This window comes from Vicugna pacos, chromosome X, assembly GCF_048564905.1.
Source record: "Vicugna pacos chromosome X, VicPac4, whole genome shotgun sequence".
Taxonomy (NCBI): Eukaryota; Metazoa; Chordata; class Mammalia; order Artiodactyla; family Camelidae; genus Vicugna; species Vicugna pacos.
Window position 1 is genome coordinate 56,848,053 of NC_133023.1, and position 17,998 is coordinate 56,866,050.

The 17,998-nt window shown below is 33.5% G+C and overlaps 1 pseudogene; it reads left to right on the forward strand.

Annotated features, from left to right (window-relative positions):
• The first annotated feature begins 564 nt into the window (after nt 1-564).
• On the forward strand, nt 565-1,288 carry LOC102525909 (dnaJ homolog subfamily B member 6-like; annotated as a pseudogene).
• The last annotated feature ends 16,710 nt before the right edge of the window (nt 1,289-17,998 follow it).

A 17,998-nucleotide genomic window follows, 5' to 3' on the forward strand; every position in this document is an offset into this window, starting at 1 on the left:
ACACAATAAAGGACATTTATTAAAAACCCACAGTTAACATCATACTCATGGCGAAAAACTGCAAACTTTACCCCCTAAGATCACTAACTAGGCAAATATACCCACTTTCATCATTTTCCATTCATGTTTTAATGGAAGTACTAATCATACCAATTAGACAAAGGAAAAAAAGGGCATCAGAATTGAAAATAAAGGGGTAAAGTTACCTCTATTCACAGATTATATGATCCAATTTTTAGAAAATCTAAAAGAATCTACAAGAAAGTTACTAGAACAAAGTTCATAGTTACAGGGGACAAAACAAAACAAAACAAAACAGTTGTACTTCTGTACACTAGGAACAAACAATCCAAAATGAAGTTAGGGATGCAATTCCATTTATAATAATATCTAAAAAGTTAAATCCATGGAGAGAAAGGAAAGCATGAGGAGCTGCCACCTCCACTGCCATCACCAGCACAGCTGTGCCAGAGCCAATGGGAGAGCCAGGCCACCACTCAACTACTGCTTCTTCCTGCCACCTTCTTCCATGTCCTTGGAATCCTTCCAACAGCTTGCTAAAACATGGTGGATTAGTATGAAGTTCTAGGCATACAGAGACATTCCTCAGCCAAGGATATTTAAAAGGCATATCAGAAACTGGCACTGGTATGTAAACCAGTTAGAAATCTTGAGAATAAAGAAGAGTAGAGAAAATTAAAACAAGTAGCTGAAGCATATGAGATGTTATCAGATGCTAAAGAGGGGGACACCTATGATAAATATGCCAAAGAAAATTAAATGGTAGAGGTGGAAGTCATTTTGACAATCCATTTGAATTTGGCTTCACATTCCATAACCCAAATGCTGTATTCAGGAAATTTTTTGGTGGAAGAGACCTGTTTCCATTCAGCCTCTTTGAAGACCCATTTGAGGACTTTTTTTGGAATCAAAGGGGCAAAGGGGCTCCATGGGAACAGGTGTCAGGGCACAGGGTGGTTTTTCTCTGCCCTTAGTGGATTTTGACATTTTGGATGAAAGAAGTCCTTCTTTTTATACAAGATGTATGTTCTCCAGTTCACTAGGTCATGGGGGCCTCACTTCATTCTCTTCGACGTCATTTGGTGGTATTGGGATGGGCAACTTCAAATCTATATCAACTTCTACTAAAATAGTAAATAGCAGAAATGTCACCACAAAGAGAACTGTCATGAATGGTGAAGAAAGAGTAGAAGTTGAAAAAGATGACTAGTTAAAGTCCTTAACAATAAAATGGCAAGGAGCAGCTGCTATACTTGATAATGAATAATTGCATGCATTTAACAGAAATGTTAAACTATAAACATTTGAGGATTAATAGGAACTTTGTTGAAGATTTAAAATGAACTCAATTTTCAGTATAACTGTACCTAAAGTATTTATAAACAGTTCATTGGAGCCCTATTTGTCATAGACTTTTGAGTTTATTGTTGGTACTGCATAATAGTTTCATACTTTTTGCCTTTAAAATTGTTGTAAATCTGTATATGCACTCTGCTTTTTTTTATTAAATGTAATCTAAGGTGGCCATGACTCTTTTGTGAACTAATACAAAGACAGACCTTTTCCATTGTGTTTGAAATATTAGCCAAGTAGTGTCAGTCTTCTGTGAAGTCAACATTGCCAGAATTAATCTTCCACAAAAAATAATTTCAAATTTTTTAGTATTTAGTAGTTAAAATATTAATGCATCAGTGGTGATACATTTCTGTTTTAATATAAATTGAGTATGTTTTCTAGTTGTGCATAAATGCTGGAAACTTACTACATTTTAACAATTGTTTAAAAGTATAATGCTAAGCTTAGGTTTAAAAAAGTAAAGTCGGTAAACTGAGTCTTTGTCATTTGCTGTAAGAAAAGGTAAAAAAGAAATATGAATATATTTGGTACATTCTTACCTGGGTAGGACCTGTAAAAATAAATCAATTAAATTAACTTTAAAATTAAATTCTCAGCAATGAATCTAGCCAAGTAGGCAAGAGGCTTGTGCACTGAAAACTACAAAATGTTTTGCTGAAAGAAATTAAACAAGACTTAAATAAACGCAAAGACATTATGTGTTCATGGATTGGGAAAAAATATTAAGATGCGAATGCTACACAAAATGATCTACAGATTCAATGCAATCTTTATCAGAATTTCAATGACTTTTTTGGTAGAAATAGAAAAACCCATCCTAAAATTCCTATGGAGTCTCTAGAAACCCATATTAGCTAAAACAATCTTGAAAGAGATTAATAAATTTGGAGGACTTTTGATTCCAAACTTCAAAACTTACTACAAAGCTACAGGAGGTAAAACAGTTTGGTACCGATATTAAGGGCACACATATAGATCAATGGAATAGGACATAAAGCCCAGAAATAAACTCTTATATGTATGATTGATTCATTTTTGACAAAGGTTCCAAGACCACTTAGCAGGGAAAGGACAGTCTTTTCACAAATTCTACTTGGAAAGCTGCATATCCAAATATAGAAGAATGAAATTTGACCCTTGTCAGCCAAGGGAGGCTGATGTGGGGTTCTAGGAGGTGAGCGGCCAAAACGAAAAAATGCATGAGGAGTTGCCATACTGCCGGACAGACTTCAGCTGGAGACACCATGGTGTTAACAACACTTTGTTGCCACAGGAAGGTGCGCGCCTATGATGCACCTGTCCTGCTTTTATCTGTTTTCCTGTCAGCACATGTGCAGTCTGAGTTTCTTTGTTCATTAGGCTTACAGAATATCTCTAGCACATGCGTACTTCTATTTTCTTTGTTCTAAATCTTATATAATTGACACATGCGCGGAGCAATTATTTACTGCATACTACAAACATGCTCTGTAGTCATGGCCTTGGGTCCCACAGCCTTAACTTATCTCAAGGCTCTGGCCATGGCCTTGGGTCCCACGGCCTTAACTTGTCTCAAGGCCAGCTGACAACCCTTATATTGTTTTTGGTCAGTATAGAATGATTTGCATTTTAAGGATTATACAAATTAAATCATACAGAATAGATTCATTTTTGTTTGGCTTTTTTCATTCACAACAGTTTTTTGAGTTTCATACATGTTGCATATATCAGTATGGATATAACTTGGGTTTTTGCTATTTAACTTTATTAATTTTCTCATGAATACACACAAGAGGTAATCTGATGCAGAGTCAAGTTTTTTTTTTGAAAATTTTTAACATTTTTTATTGATTTATAATCATTTTACAATGTTGTGAGTCAGGTTTCTTATTAATTATCTTACAGTAAATAATAAGTGAGTAGCCTTCTCTTTCCCCAGATCCTGCCCCTGGAGTGACATGATGAAGTCCAGTGTAGCTGGACACTCCACAGAGCAGGAGACTGAGAAGAGTGTATTTTCTCCTTTTATATACAGGAGAGAAACAGCCATCTACCTCCATCCAAAAAGGAAAGGAAAAGAAAACTTTTGCTGCTTGAGGTGGAGTGGTAGGGATCCTGAGTTCTCACATAACTTTTTGGTATGTACATATGTCTTCCAAAAGCCAACTAAATGTCTCTGACTTTCATAACCCCACTAAATGTCTCTGACTTTCATAACCTAGTGATCCTTCCGAAGTCTGAGATTCATACCCTTAGAAAGGTAAATACCTATCAAAGTAATGCTCCAGCCTTCCCAAACAATTTTTTCCAAGTCATCCTCCACTGCCACTAAGACTTTTTGTTCAGAAGAGTTCAGTACAAGAGAGACAAAAGGCTTTTCAAAGAAAAGCTTTTGTTTTTAAGAAAGAAAAGCTTTTTCATATAAATTAAACAGAGTTAAGTCTGAATCTTGTAAGCCGCTTTTCAGCTCATCAGACTTGGGGTCATTGTTAGGAGAAAGAAAGATCCAGCATGCTCAGGGCAAAATCCAAGGTATTCAAATTATTTCAAATTCTACTTATATCATCCACATCCCTTTCATTCACAATGGTGCGTTGCATTCATGCTCCTGTGCTCTGGACTCTTGTCACTTGGTAGCAAGGTAAGGACTGGATTTTAATTCTTTTTGAGTACTTGCTTGATTTCTGATTCCAGCTTCTGTTGACTTAATGGTTTGACAATTTGGTGATTTCTGTAAATGGATTGATGGTTCATAAAGGTCTTGTCTCTGTTGGGTAAAAGACAACAGAAAATCTCATTAAACTTGCTTGTCTATTTCAAGTTTAAATTAATTAATAATTCATTTCCACATGATATCACTCATATGTGGGATCTAAAAAGGAAAAAAAAAGAGGACACTAATAAACTCATCTACAAAACAGAAATAGATTTGCAGACATAGTAAACAGTCCTATGGTTACTAGGGGAAAGGGGGTAAATTTGGGAGTTTGAGATTTGCAAATGTTAGCCATTATATATAAAAATAGATAAAAAACAAATTTCTTCTGTATAGCACAGGGAACTATATTCAATATCTTGTAATAACCTTTAATGAAAAAGAATATGAAATGGGGAGGGTATAGCTCAAGTGGTAGAGCACATGATTAGCATGCACAAGGTCCTGAGTTCAATCCCCAGTACTTCCTCTAAAAATAAACAAACAAACAAACAAACCTAACTCCCCCCTCAAAAAAAAAAGAAGGAAAAAAGTAAGAAGAATATGAAAATAAATATATGTATGTACATGCATGACTGGGACATTGTGCTGTACACCAGAAATTGACACACTGACTATACTTCAATTTAAAAAAAAAAGGTATATCTGTACACCCACATAAATTGCAGCATTATTCATAATAGCCAACATATAGAAACAACCTAAGTGTCTGTCAGTGGATAGAGAATATGTGGTATATATTCAGCCATGTGAAAGAAGGAAATTCTGCCACTTGTGACAACATGGATGGACCTTGAGAGCACTATGTTAAGTAAGACTAAGTCAGACACAGAAAAACAAATACTGCATGATATCACTTGTATGTGGATTTTAAAAAAAGAACAATTTGTAAAAACAGAGTACAGTGGTACTTACCAGGGACTGGGAGGCAGGAATTGGGGAGAAGAGTACAAAATTATGAGTAGATAAATGAGTTCTGGAGATTTAATGCACCCAGTAATTATAGTCAACAATACTGCATTATAAACTACAAAGTTACTAAGAGACTAAATCTTAACTGTTCTCAACACAAAAAAGAGATGATAATTATGAGACATAATAAAGGTGTCAGCTAAGTATGTGGTAGTCAATCACATTGCAGTATATAAATGTATCAAACCAATATGTTGTACATCTCAAACTTACACAATATTATATAATATAGCATTATATTAGTTATTAGTTATATTAGGATGTATATAGCTCCACCATGAATACAGGAACAAAAATAAATATTTATTACACTATCTATATATACTGCATGTATTATACATTTATATATACAGATATATATGCTTAATGAAAATGTTCATTTTTGAACATACTTTATATGATGTACTGGAAAGATGGCTTATGGATACAGAATATTGTGGAAGATTAATGGAAAGGGAATTTTATTTGTCAAAGTTGGCTAACATTTGATAGCTTTATTTAAAATATTTTCCAAAAAATTTTAGCATAAACTAGTATACTAATGCAAATCTAGAATTTTTTCTGCTAAAACAACACAATTTTCTTGAAGTATTGGCCTACTCTCTTTTAACTTACATTTTAAAACTTGAGGTGATATTCACATAACATAAAATTAAACATTTTACAGTGAAAATTTTAGTGTAATTTAGTTCATTTATAATGTTATGCAACCGTTACCACTATGAAGTTCCAGAACATTGTCATTAACACAAAAGAAGACCTTTTTGTCACACCCCATTGTCATCTCCCCTCAACTCTTGGCAACCACTAATCGTCTTTCTGTATTATGAATTTGCCTTTTCTGGATATTTTATAAATGGAATCATGTAATATGTAGCCTTTTGTGCTTAGCTTCTACTTAGAATAAAGTTTTCAAGGTTCATCTATGTTGTGTATCACAAATTCCTTTTTATGGGTGAATATTCTTTATAGCTGAATGTGGATATGCCACATATTTTTACCATTCATCTGTGGATGACATTTGTGATGTTTTCACCTTTAGCTATTGTAAGTAGTGCTCCTATGAACATTTATGTACAAGTTTTTTTTTTGAACACATGTTTCAATTCTTTTGGCAGATACCTAGGAGTGGAATTGCTGAGTCATGGACTAATTCTATGTTTAACTTTAGAGGAACCACTAACTGTTTTCCACAGTGACTGACCCATTTTACATTCCCAACAGCATTGTACAAGTGTCCCAATTTCTCTACATTCTTGCTAACACATTATTTTTCACATTTTTTCTCTATATTGCTGTCTTGTGTGCCTGAACTGGTATCTCATTGTGATTTTGACTTGCATTTCCGTAAGGATTAGGCTGTTGAGCACCTTTTCTTGTGCTTTTTAAGCATTTGTGTATCTTCTCTGGAGAAATATCTGTTCAAGCCCTGTGCCCATTTAAAACATTGGGCTGTTCCTCTTTTTGTTGTTGAGTTTTGAGAGTTTTAATATACTCTGGACACTAGATCTGTATATGCTATATGATTGCAAATATTTTTCTCCCATTCTGTGAAGCATCTTTTCACTCTATTAATAATGATCTCTGATGCAGAAAAATCTTAATTTTGAAGTCCTATTTCCTATTTTTTCATTTGTTGCTTCTGCTTTTGGTGTCATATCTAAGAGCCAATGCCAAATTCAAGTCCATGAAGATTCACCTCTATGTTTTTTCTTAAGAATTTTGTAGTTTTAGCTCTCATATTTCAATCTTTGATCTATATTGAGTTAGTTTTTGTGTATGGTGTTTGGTAAGGGTCCAACTACATTCTTTTGCATATGTCCCAGCACCATTTGTTGAAGAGTCTATTTTCTTTCCTTCACTGAGTAATGTTGGCACCCCTGTCTAAAATCAATTGACCATAGATGTATGAGTTTATTTCTGAATTTTCAACACTGTTCCATTGTCTTATGTCTGCTCTTATGCCAGTACCATACTGTTTTGATTTCTCTGTCTTTGTATTAAGTTTGGAAACCAGAAAATCTGAGTCTCCCATTTTGTTATTTTTCAATAATATTTTGCCTTTGGGATTCCTTGCAATTCCATATGAATTTCAGGATCAGTTTTTCCATTTCTACAAAAGAGACCATTGGGCTTTTGATAGGAATTGCATTGAATCTGTAGATTTCTTTGGGAATTATTAATGTTTTGACGATATGTCTTGTGCTCCATGAACATAGGCTGTCTTTCCATCTATCTAGGCCTTCTGTAATTTCTTTCAAAAAATATTTCATAGTTTTCAGCATATAAGACTTGTCCTTCTTCATTAAATTTATTCCTAAATATTTTATTCCTTTAAATGCTATTATAAATGGAATTGTTTCCTTAACTTCTTTTCAGAGTTTTTACCGCTAGTGTAAATAAATACAACTGATTTTTGTGTGTTAATCTTGTAATCAACAACTTTACTGAATTTACTTATTAGCTCTATTAGTTTTTTTTTGTGGATTATTTAGGGTTTTCTACATATAGGATCATGTTATCTATGAAGAAATTGTTTTGTTTATTCTTTTCAAATATTTTATTTGTTTTTCTTATCTAATTGTTCTGGCTTTAATTTTCAGTGGAATCTGAAGGGAAATTGTGAACATGGGCTTCCTTATCTTGTTCTTGAACTGGTAGGGAGAGCTTTTTGTCTTTTAGCATTAAGTACGATGTTAGTTGTGGATTTTTCAAAAATGCCCTTTAGGTTGTTGAAGAAGTTCCCTTCTACTCATATTTTTGGGATGTTATTTTTATTTTTATTGTAAATGGGTGTTGGATACTGTCAATTGCTTTCCCTGTATCAGTGAAGATGATCATGCTTTGTTTCCTTATCTTATTAACACAGTGTATTACATGGACAAATTTTCATATGTTGAACTACCTTTTCATTTCTGAGATAAATACCACCTGGTAATGATACCTAATTCTTTTAATATGCTTCTGGATTTGATTTGTTAGCATCTTATTGAAGTTTTTGCATTTACATTTATAACTGGTATTAGTCTGTAGTTTTCTTCTTTGTCTGACTTTGGTATCAGTGTCATGCTGGCCTTGCAGAATGAGTTAAGAAATGTTCTGTCCTCTTCTATTTTTTGGAAGAGTTTGAGAAGGATTGGTGTTAATTCTTCTTTAAGTATTTGGTATAATTCACTAGTGATTCCATCTGGTCCTGAGCTTTTCCTGTTAGGAGATTTTTTTTGTTTACTGATTAAATATCTTTTGTTATGGGTCTGTTCAGGCTTTCTGTTTCTTTTTGAGTCACTTTTAAATAGTTTGTGTGCTTCTGGAATTTGTCTATTTCATCTAGGTTATCTTATCTGTTGATATAAATTGTTCATTGTATTCACAGTTCTTTTTATTTCTATAAAATGATTAATGATATTCCCCTTTTTATTACTGATTTTGCTGATTTGAGTCTTCTCATTTTTGTCCTTAAACAGTCTAGCTAAAAGTTTGTTATCTTTGTGGATCTTTTGAAAGAACCAGCTTTTGGATTTGGGGATTTTCTCTATTTTTTATTCTCTATTTTGTTTATCTCTTCTCTGATCCTTATTATTTTTGTCCCCCTACTAGCTTTGTGTTTAGCTTATTCTTCTTTTTCTAGTTCCTTCAGGCATAAAGTTAGATTATTGATTTGAGATACTTCCTCTCGTATAATGTAATTTTTTTACAAATATTTCTTTTCTTCTGAGTGCTCGTTTTACTGCATTCCATAATGTGTTTTGGTTTTAATTTGTCTCACAGTATTTTCATGTTTCTTCTCTGTAATTTTTTTTGAATCTTTCATTGTTTAACAGGGTGTTAATTTCCACATATTAATGAATTTATTAGTTTTCCTTCTGTTGGTAATTTCTCATTTTATTCCATTGTGGTTGGAGAAGAGACTTGTGTTGTGGCCTAATATTTTTTCTATCCTGGAGAATGTTCCATGCACACATGAGAATAATGTATATTCTACCATTGTTGGATGAATAGTTCTGTGTATATCTGTTATGTATAGTTTCTTATGCTGCTATTCAGGTCTTCCATTTCTTTGTTATTCTTCCATCAGGTTGTCCTACCCATTTGTGAAAGTGAAGTACTGAAATTTCTAAGTACTATTTTATAACTCTTTTTCCATTTAATTCTGTCAGTTTTTGCCTTATATACTTTGGAGCTCTATCATTATGTGTGTACATGTTTATAATTGCTATATCTTCTTGAAGGATTGACTCTTTTATTAATATACAATGTCCTTTTACTTTTTTGACAGTTTTTGAATTTAAGTCTATCTTTTCTGAAATTCATATAGCTACCCCAGCTCTCTTTTGGTTACTATTTGCATGAAACATCTTTTTCCTCAATTTCACTTTCAACTTATTTGTGTCTTTGTATCTAAAGTATATTTCTTGTAGACAGCATACCGTTGGATCATGGTTTTCAATACATTAGCCAATCTCTGCCTTTTAATTGTGTAGTTTAAATCTTTTACATTTAAAGTAATTACTGATAAGGAAAGACTTCTGCCATTTATTTTGTATATGTTTATAACTTTTTTATTCCTCAGTTCCTCTATGACTGCTTTATGTATTTAATTTTTTTCTAGTGTATCATTTCAATTCCTCTCTCTTTTTTCCTGTATATATTTTAGTTATTTTCTTAGTGATTGCCCTGGGGATGACTGTTAATGTCTTAAATTTATAATAATCTAGCTTGAATTAAAACCAACTTAAATTCAATAGTATACACAAATTCTGCACCCAAACAGTGCTGTCCTATCCCTCTATGTTGATATTGTCACAGATTTCATGTTTATGTATTGTGTGTCTATTAACACAAATTTATAATTACTGTTACATGCATTTGTCTTTTAAATTACCTGTGTGAAAAAGATAAAAGAGGAATTACAAATCTGAAGTATATCATTATTTTATATTTACCTTGTAGTTCCAATTGCCTTTCCAGTGTTAATTACTTATTTATATATTTTTGCATTACTTCTATTGTCCTTTCATTTCAGCTAAGGATTCTCTTTAGCATTTCTTGTTGGGCAGGTGTATTAATGACAAATTCCTTCCATTTTTGTTAATCTGGGGATACCTTAATTTCACCTCCATTTTGGAAGAATAATATCTGATAAAGAATTCTTGTTTAACAGTATTTTTCTTTTAGTACATTAAATATGGTATCTCACTGCCTTCTGTCTTTTATGTTCTCTGATGAGAAGTCAGTCATTAATCTTATTGAGGATCCCAAGTGATGAATCACTTTTCTCTTTCTGCATTCCAGATTCTCTCCTTATATTTGAATTTTGACAAATTGACTGGAGTGTATCTCACTGTGGACAAAGGCAAAGAGAGAACCTTGAAAGCAGCAAGAGAAAAGTGATTCCTCATATACAAGGGATATTCAATAAGATTATCAGCAGATTTCTCATCAGAAACAAATTTTGGAGGCCCGAAGGCAGTGCTATTCAATGTGCTAAAAGAAAAAAACTCAACCAGGAACCCTAGATCCAGCAAAACTGTCCTTCAAGAGTGAGAGAGAACACACTACCATATATAAAATAAGCAACAAGGACTTACTGTACAGCACAGAGAACTATATTCAATACCTTGTAATAACCTATAATGGTGAAGAATCTGAAAAAAAGTATATATATCTGAATCAGTTTGCTGTATACCTGAATTTAACACAACATTGTAAATAACTATACTTCAATTAAAAAAAAAAGAATGTGACCTAAACAAGCAATTCTCCAAGGAAGACATACAAATGATCAAAAAGCACATGAAAAAATGCTCAATATCACTAATTATCAGAGAAATGCAAATCAAAACTACAATGAGGTATCACCTCACACCAGTCAGAATGGCCGTCATTCAAAAATCCACAAATGACAAATGCTGGAGAGGCTGTGGAGATAGGGGAACCCTCCTACACTGCTGGTGGGAATGCAGTTTGTTGCAGCCACTATGGAAAACAGTGTGGAGATTCCTCAAAAGACTAGGAATAGACTTACCATATGACTCAGGAATCCCACTCCTGGGCTTGTATCCAGAAGGAAATCTACTTCAGGATGACACCTGCACCCCAATGTTCATAGCAGCACTATTTACAATAGCCAAGACATGGAAACAGCCTAAATGTCCATCAACAGGTGACTGGATAAAGAAGAAGTGGTATATTTATACAATGGAATACTACTCAGCCATAAAAACCGACAACATAATGCCATTTGCAGCAACATGGATGCTCCTGGAGAATGTCATTCTAAGTGAAGTAAGCCAGAAAGAGAAAGAAAAATACCATATGAGATCGCTCGTATGTGGAATCTAAAGACTCATGGACAGAGAATACAGACTTGTGGTTACCAGGGGGGTAGAGGGTGGGAAGGGATAGACTGGGATTTCAAAATTGTAGAATAGATAAACAAGATTACACTGTATAGCACAGGGAAATATACACAAAATGTTACGATAAATCACAGAGAAAAAACTGTGACAATGAGTGTGTATATGTCCATGAATGACTGAAAAATTGTGCTGAACACTGGAATTTGACACAACATTGTAAAATGATTATAAATCAATAAAAAATGTTAAAAAAATAAATAATAAAAATAAAAAAATAAAAAAATAAAAAAAAAGAATGTATCTCACTGTGAATCTGAGTTTACCCTACTTAGAGTTCATTGAGTTTCTTGGATATGTAGATTCATGTATTTTATCAAATTTGGGAAAATTTGAGACATTATTTTTTCAAATAGTCTTTCTGCTCCTTTATCTTATCTCATTTTGAGACTCACATTATGCATATATTGGTATTCTTTATGGTTTCCCACAGGTGTTGGGACTCTGTTTATTTTTCTTCATTGTTTTTTTTTTTCTGCTCCTCAACCTGGATAACTTCAATGGACCTATCTTTGTATTTCCTGTTTGGTTCTTTCTTCTATCCTGTTAAAACCATCTAGTATATTTTTCATTTTAGTTATTGTACATTTCAGTTCCAAAATTTCCATTTTGTTTCTTTTTGTAGTTTTTACCTTTACTGATATTCTTTGTTTGATGAGACATTTTCTCCCGATTTCCTTTCATCTTTTATATACATTTTTAATGTCTTTGAACATGTTTAAGATAGTCAATTTAATATCTTTGTCTGCCTAAGTCCAATGTCTGGGTTTCCCCAGGACAGTTTCTGTTGATTTCTTTTTTCTTATGAATGGGCCATACTTTCTTGTTTCTGTATATACCTTCTAATTTTTGTTGAAAACTGAGCATTTTGTATATTATAATACAGCAACTCTGGAAATCAGCTTTTTCTGTCCTCTCAAGAATTTGTTTTTGCTGCTTGTGAATTTTGGTTGTTTTTTTTAGTGAGTTTTCTAAACTACCATTGTAAAGACCATACTCTTTTTCATATGTAATCAATAGCATATTTACTCTGTTAGGTCAGGGAGTATAAAAAGTGTTTTTATTTTGGTAAAATATACATATATATAACATACTTACAATTTGCCATTTTAACCATTTTAAGTGTACAGTTCAGTGGTATTTATTACTTTTTCAGTTTTGTGAAACCATTAGTACTATTTATTTCAAAACTCAGGTAGTGCATTGATAAATATTTCCTTAAATGCCTGAAGGCCCCCCCCCAAAAAGCTTAGATTTTATAAATCAGTCCTGTGTTAGCAAACTCCTTCAATATTTATCCAGACAATTTAAAACTCTGCTTTGTCTTCACTTTCTCCTTGCTCAGAGCCTATATATCAGCAAGAGGTGAAAGCTTTGGTCCTCCTCATGTACTGTCTGAACATATGTCCAACTCTGGGTATGTTTGTGAACTTCTAGATTCTCCAGTGTATGTGAGAGCTTTTCACATTCTTTATTCCCCCATGTATAGCTTTTCCTAGCCTCTTCTTGTCAGGCATTTCTGTCTGCTGCTTGTGCTGTTTGGTATCACTTGCCTGAGATGTTTGTGGCTAGTTTATTTGTCTTTAAATTCCTTTGACAACACTTCTTAAGTGATCACTTTAGCTTTGAGAAAGTTCTGTAGTAGGCAAAACAAAAGCAAGCCCCTGAAACCATCCTTCATGGAGCCACCAGACAGATCAAAACACACAATCATAATTCTTTAAGAAGATGTCCCACATTGTCCCTTCTGGCATCAGTAAAAAAAAATTCCATGAATGTGGGCCACTGTCACCAAGCAGGGGAATGAGAAATGGTATGGGGTTACTTTAAATACCACACTGCTCTCATAAAATTTAGTAGCTTCTTTCTTCATTTAGCAATGGAGTGGTGGTTGAAAATTTTTTATTGGATTCTAGAGTTCTCAAAAGATGATTCTGGCATTTTTTGCTAGCTTAATTATTGCTAGAGTGAAGGGATGGAATTTTTCTGTTCTCTACACTGCTGTTTTTTGTGACATCATCATCTCCCATTTGAAAGAGTTAAAATTCTTTTCCATTGTGTTACCTCCTATGTTTTCTTTAAAATATTTTTGTTGTTACTTTGGTCAAATAGGTAGCCAAGTATTGTTTCTCAGTTACCCATGATCCTATTTTAATCATGTGTTAAATTCTTCTGACAACTTTTGATATTTTGCCTTCTATTGTGGGCTGTTATGTTCCCCCATGTTTATATGTTGAAGTCCTAACTCCCAGTACCATAGAATGTGACTGTACCTGGGGATAGAACCTTTAAATAGGTAATTAAGTTTAAATGGAGTGGGCACCCTAAGTCAATATGGTTGACGTCTTTATAAGAAGAGGAGATTAGAACACAGACACACATAGAGGGAAGACTATGTGAAGATACCGGAGAAGAAGGCCAATTACAAGACAAGGATAGAGGCCCTCAGAAGAAACCAACCCTGCTGGCACCTTGATCTTGAACTTCTAGCCTCCAGAACTATAAAGAAATATATTTTGTTATTTAAGCTACCCAGTCCATGGTACATTGTTATGGGAGGCCTCAGAAACTAATACACCTTCCCAAATTAAAATTTAATACTAAATGATATCTTTTACACCTAAAACTGTCTTTGAGTTTTCTCAGAATGCCCCTGAAAAATCAGAAGGAGCTGCTCTTTCATCTTTAAGAAGAGAGATGTTACAAATAACTAAGTTTATTTGGAATGTTACAATTGATGAATTGCATGGGAATCATTGTTAAGTCTAAGGAATACTTAGTATTCCCTAGATTAAATTGATATAGGTAAAATATTATTAATGTATATTTCACAAACTGTATGCTCATGGAAAATTTCTAGAGATTTGTCATTGTCTTTACTGACTGTGACATTTCTATTTCTCATTGTCCTAGTACTGCTTTGCCTGATATTAAACAACTACAGTATATTTTTATAGTCATTCTTTCAGTTATTGTTGTAAATGTTAACTTGGTCCCAACTTTATTTCTTTAATTTAAATCTAGTGTATTCAAGGCCAGTATTTTCCATCAGGGATTTATATCACTTCCCTATGGAGTTTATTAATATGCAGAAGTTTAGAACCTACATCAGAGTTACAGAAGCACTTTATTTGATAATCTTGGTATGTAATAATTATACACTTGGTATATTCATGATATACCAGGATTATTATACATTACATTTCAATAATTTTTCTTTGAAAAAATTATGTTTCTTTTGTTAATCAGATGTAGTGTTCACTGTCTTTGAAAATTGAGCTAGTCATTATTTTTATTGATTTTAAATAAAACTTTAAAAGTTGATTTTACTATTTTGTTTTGCATGCTACACAACCAAATTTCCTTGTCAGTTTAATTATTCTTTGAATAAACTCTCATTAGATCTTGACTTTTGAAAATTATTAGTAATAAGTTACTCACAGCCACTTTGAGTGTTTTGTTTCTACAATTAGTTTTTGCTTTCTCTGATGCTCATTTGAAAGCCCTTGTAATCAGCTACAGGTCTGAGTGCTTTGTAGTCAGTTGAAGGACTGTCTCAGAGCCTTGTGAAAAGGACTATGCATACCAGGTATATTTGGGCTCAGGCTTCTGACGACATCATTTATATAACTTTGAAACTGTACTTGTGGAATGCATCAAAATTTTCATAACTCCAGTCAAGAAGTAGATATCATGAGACTTCTAACCCAAGGTTGATTAGAACAAGAATTAATTACTGAAATGGAATGAGCTGATGAGGTATGATTGTGGCTTTTGTTTTTCTTTGTTTAGAATATTGTTGATGTTTTAATGTTCTGTTTTCTGGGTTTAAGGAACCCTTCTCTTTTTTTTCTTAAGCTATCTGTAAATTATAGTGATTACGTATATTGTGCTTTTGTAAACAGAGATGAACAATTTAATTTTTCTCTTTGCCCAAACCCTCTCTAATTCAGTAACTCTTATTTAAGTATTATTATTTTTATGGCAATATAATTATTGGCATAGGTTCAACAAGACTCTTTCCTATTTGTTAACAAGGCATGATTGGAAACACTGGCTATGCAACCAAGGCCTTCCCTGGAATGTCATATTTGAAACCAATGCTCATTTAATCAGATATGACCAAACATTTTTAAAGATATAAAGATTGTCTTAATGGAGCCACTGGGGAAAACACAGCCCTAGGGAAAACTGCCTTACAACCTGGCTTACAGTTTCCAGTCTCTCAGGTAAATAAAAGAGGTCACTTTCTTGCAGGCCCAGAAAATTTTAGATATGTTGGAGACCTCTGGAAGAGAAGAATTTTCTTAAAATTTTAAGTAATATGGGTGCAGTCTGGTGGTGAGTTCTTGGCTCAGCTTTCCTATCCTCAATAAGCTTTCTTTTTAAAATATTTTTTAGAGCAGTTTTAGGCTCACAGCAAAATTGAGAGGAAGGTACTGAGACTTTCCATATACACACTGCCCCCACACATGTACAGCCTTCCCCATGATCAACACCCATCACAGAGTGGTATATTTGTTACAATTGATGAATCTACATTGACATATCATAATAACATAAAGTCCATATTTTACATTAGGGTTCATTCTTGTACACTGTGAGTTTGAACAGATGTATCCATGGATTTGGACAAGTAACCATCATTATAATATAATACAGAGAATTTTCACTGCCATAAAAATCATGTGTTCTGCCTACTCAGCCCACCCCCTCAACCCTTGGCAACCCCTGGTCTTTATATTATCTCCATGGTTTTGCCTTTTCCCAAATGCCATTTGGTTGGAATCATATAGTTATGTAAGATTTTCAGATTGGCTTCTTTCACTTAGTAATATTCATTTAAGGTTCTTCCATGTCTTTTCATGGCTTGATAGTTCATTTGTTTTTAGCACTGAATTATATTCCATTATCTGGATAGATCACAGTTGATTTACCATTCACCTAATGAAGGATATCTTGATTACTTCTAAGTTTTATCAATTATGAATAAAGCTTCTATAAACATCTCTGTCCAGGTTTTTGTGTAGATATAAATTTAATTACATAAAAATTTATACACATTTACTTGCCCCCTCACTTTTTTTGCTGTCACAATTTACACATTTTATATTGTATATTCATTAACAAAATATTATAGCTATACCTATTTTTAACATTTTTGTCTTTAATCTGTATGCTAGAGTTCAAAGTGATTTACACACTACCATTTTAATATTAAAGTATTTTTAATTTGACTATATATTTACCTTTACCAATTGATTTATACTTTCATATGTCTCCATGTTACTGATTAGCATCCTTTAGTTTTAGCTTGAAGAACTCCCTTTAGCATTTCTTATAAGTCAAGCCTAGTGGTGATAAATTCTGTCAGCTTTTATTTGTCTGGAAAAGTCTTTATCTTTCCTTCATTTCTGAAGGACGGCTTTTCTGCATATCATATTCTTGGCTGATAATTTTCTCTTTGAGCATTTTGAATAAATCATCCCGCTCTCTCCTGGACTGCAAGGTCCTTGCTGAGAAATCTGCTGATAGCCTTATAAGGAGTTCCCTTGTATGTGATAAGTCATTTTTCTTTTGCTGCTTTGAAAATTCTCTCTTTATCTCTGAGAGTTTGATTATAATGTTTCTTGGTAAAGATCTCTTTTGGTTGAATCTGTTTGGTGAACTTTGAGTTTCATAAACCTGGATGGCCATATCTCTCCCCAGACTTGGGAAATTTTCAGCCATTATTTCCTTAAATAAGTTTTTTGTCCCTTTCACCCTCCTTCCATTGGAACTCACATAATGTGAATTTTTTTTCTAATGATGTCCCATAGTTTGTATAGGCTTTCTTTAATATTCCATTCTTATTTCATTTTTCTCCTCTGACTAGATAATATCAAGAGATTTGTCTTCAGGTTTGCTGATTCTTCTGCTTGACTGAGTCAGTGTGAAACTCTCTACTGTATTTTTTATTTAATTTATTGTATTCTTCAGCTCCAGAATTTGGTACTTTTTTATTATTTCTTTTTGTTGATATTTCGCTTAGTTCATTCATTGTTTTTCCTGAGTTCATTGAGTTGTCTGTGTTTTGTTGAATCTCACTGAGCTTCCTTAAGGGAATTATTTTGAAGTCTTTTTCAGATACTTCACAGATCTCCAATTGTTTGGGTTGAGTTAAAGGAAAATTATTGTGTTCCTTTGGTGGTGTCATATTTCCTTGCTTTTTCATGTTTCTATTGGCTTTATGTTGATATCTGTGAATCTGAGGGGGTGGTCACTGGTTCCAACCTTTTTAGACTAGCTTCAGTGTGGTAAGACTTTCACCTGAAGGTGTCTGTGAGGGCACAGTTGGGTGTGGTGCAGTGTCTCTGGTTCTGGGAAACACACATTGGCATAGTCTCCATGCAACTCTGTCAGCTGAGGTCAATGTCAGTTAAGACTGCAGTAGTTTTCTTTGGCCAAGACTGCAGCTGTCCTGTATGTGGCATTGGTGGCTAGGGCTATTGGGGTCTTCATTTGTGAAGGTTGCTGGGTTCCTCCTGTTCTCCCTTTT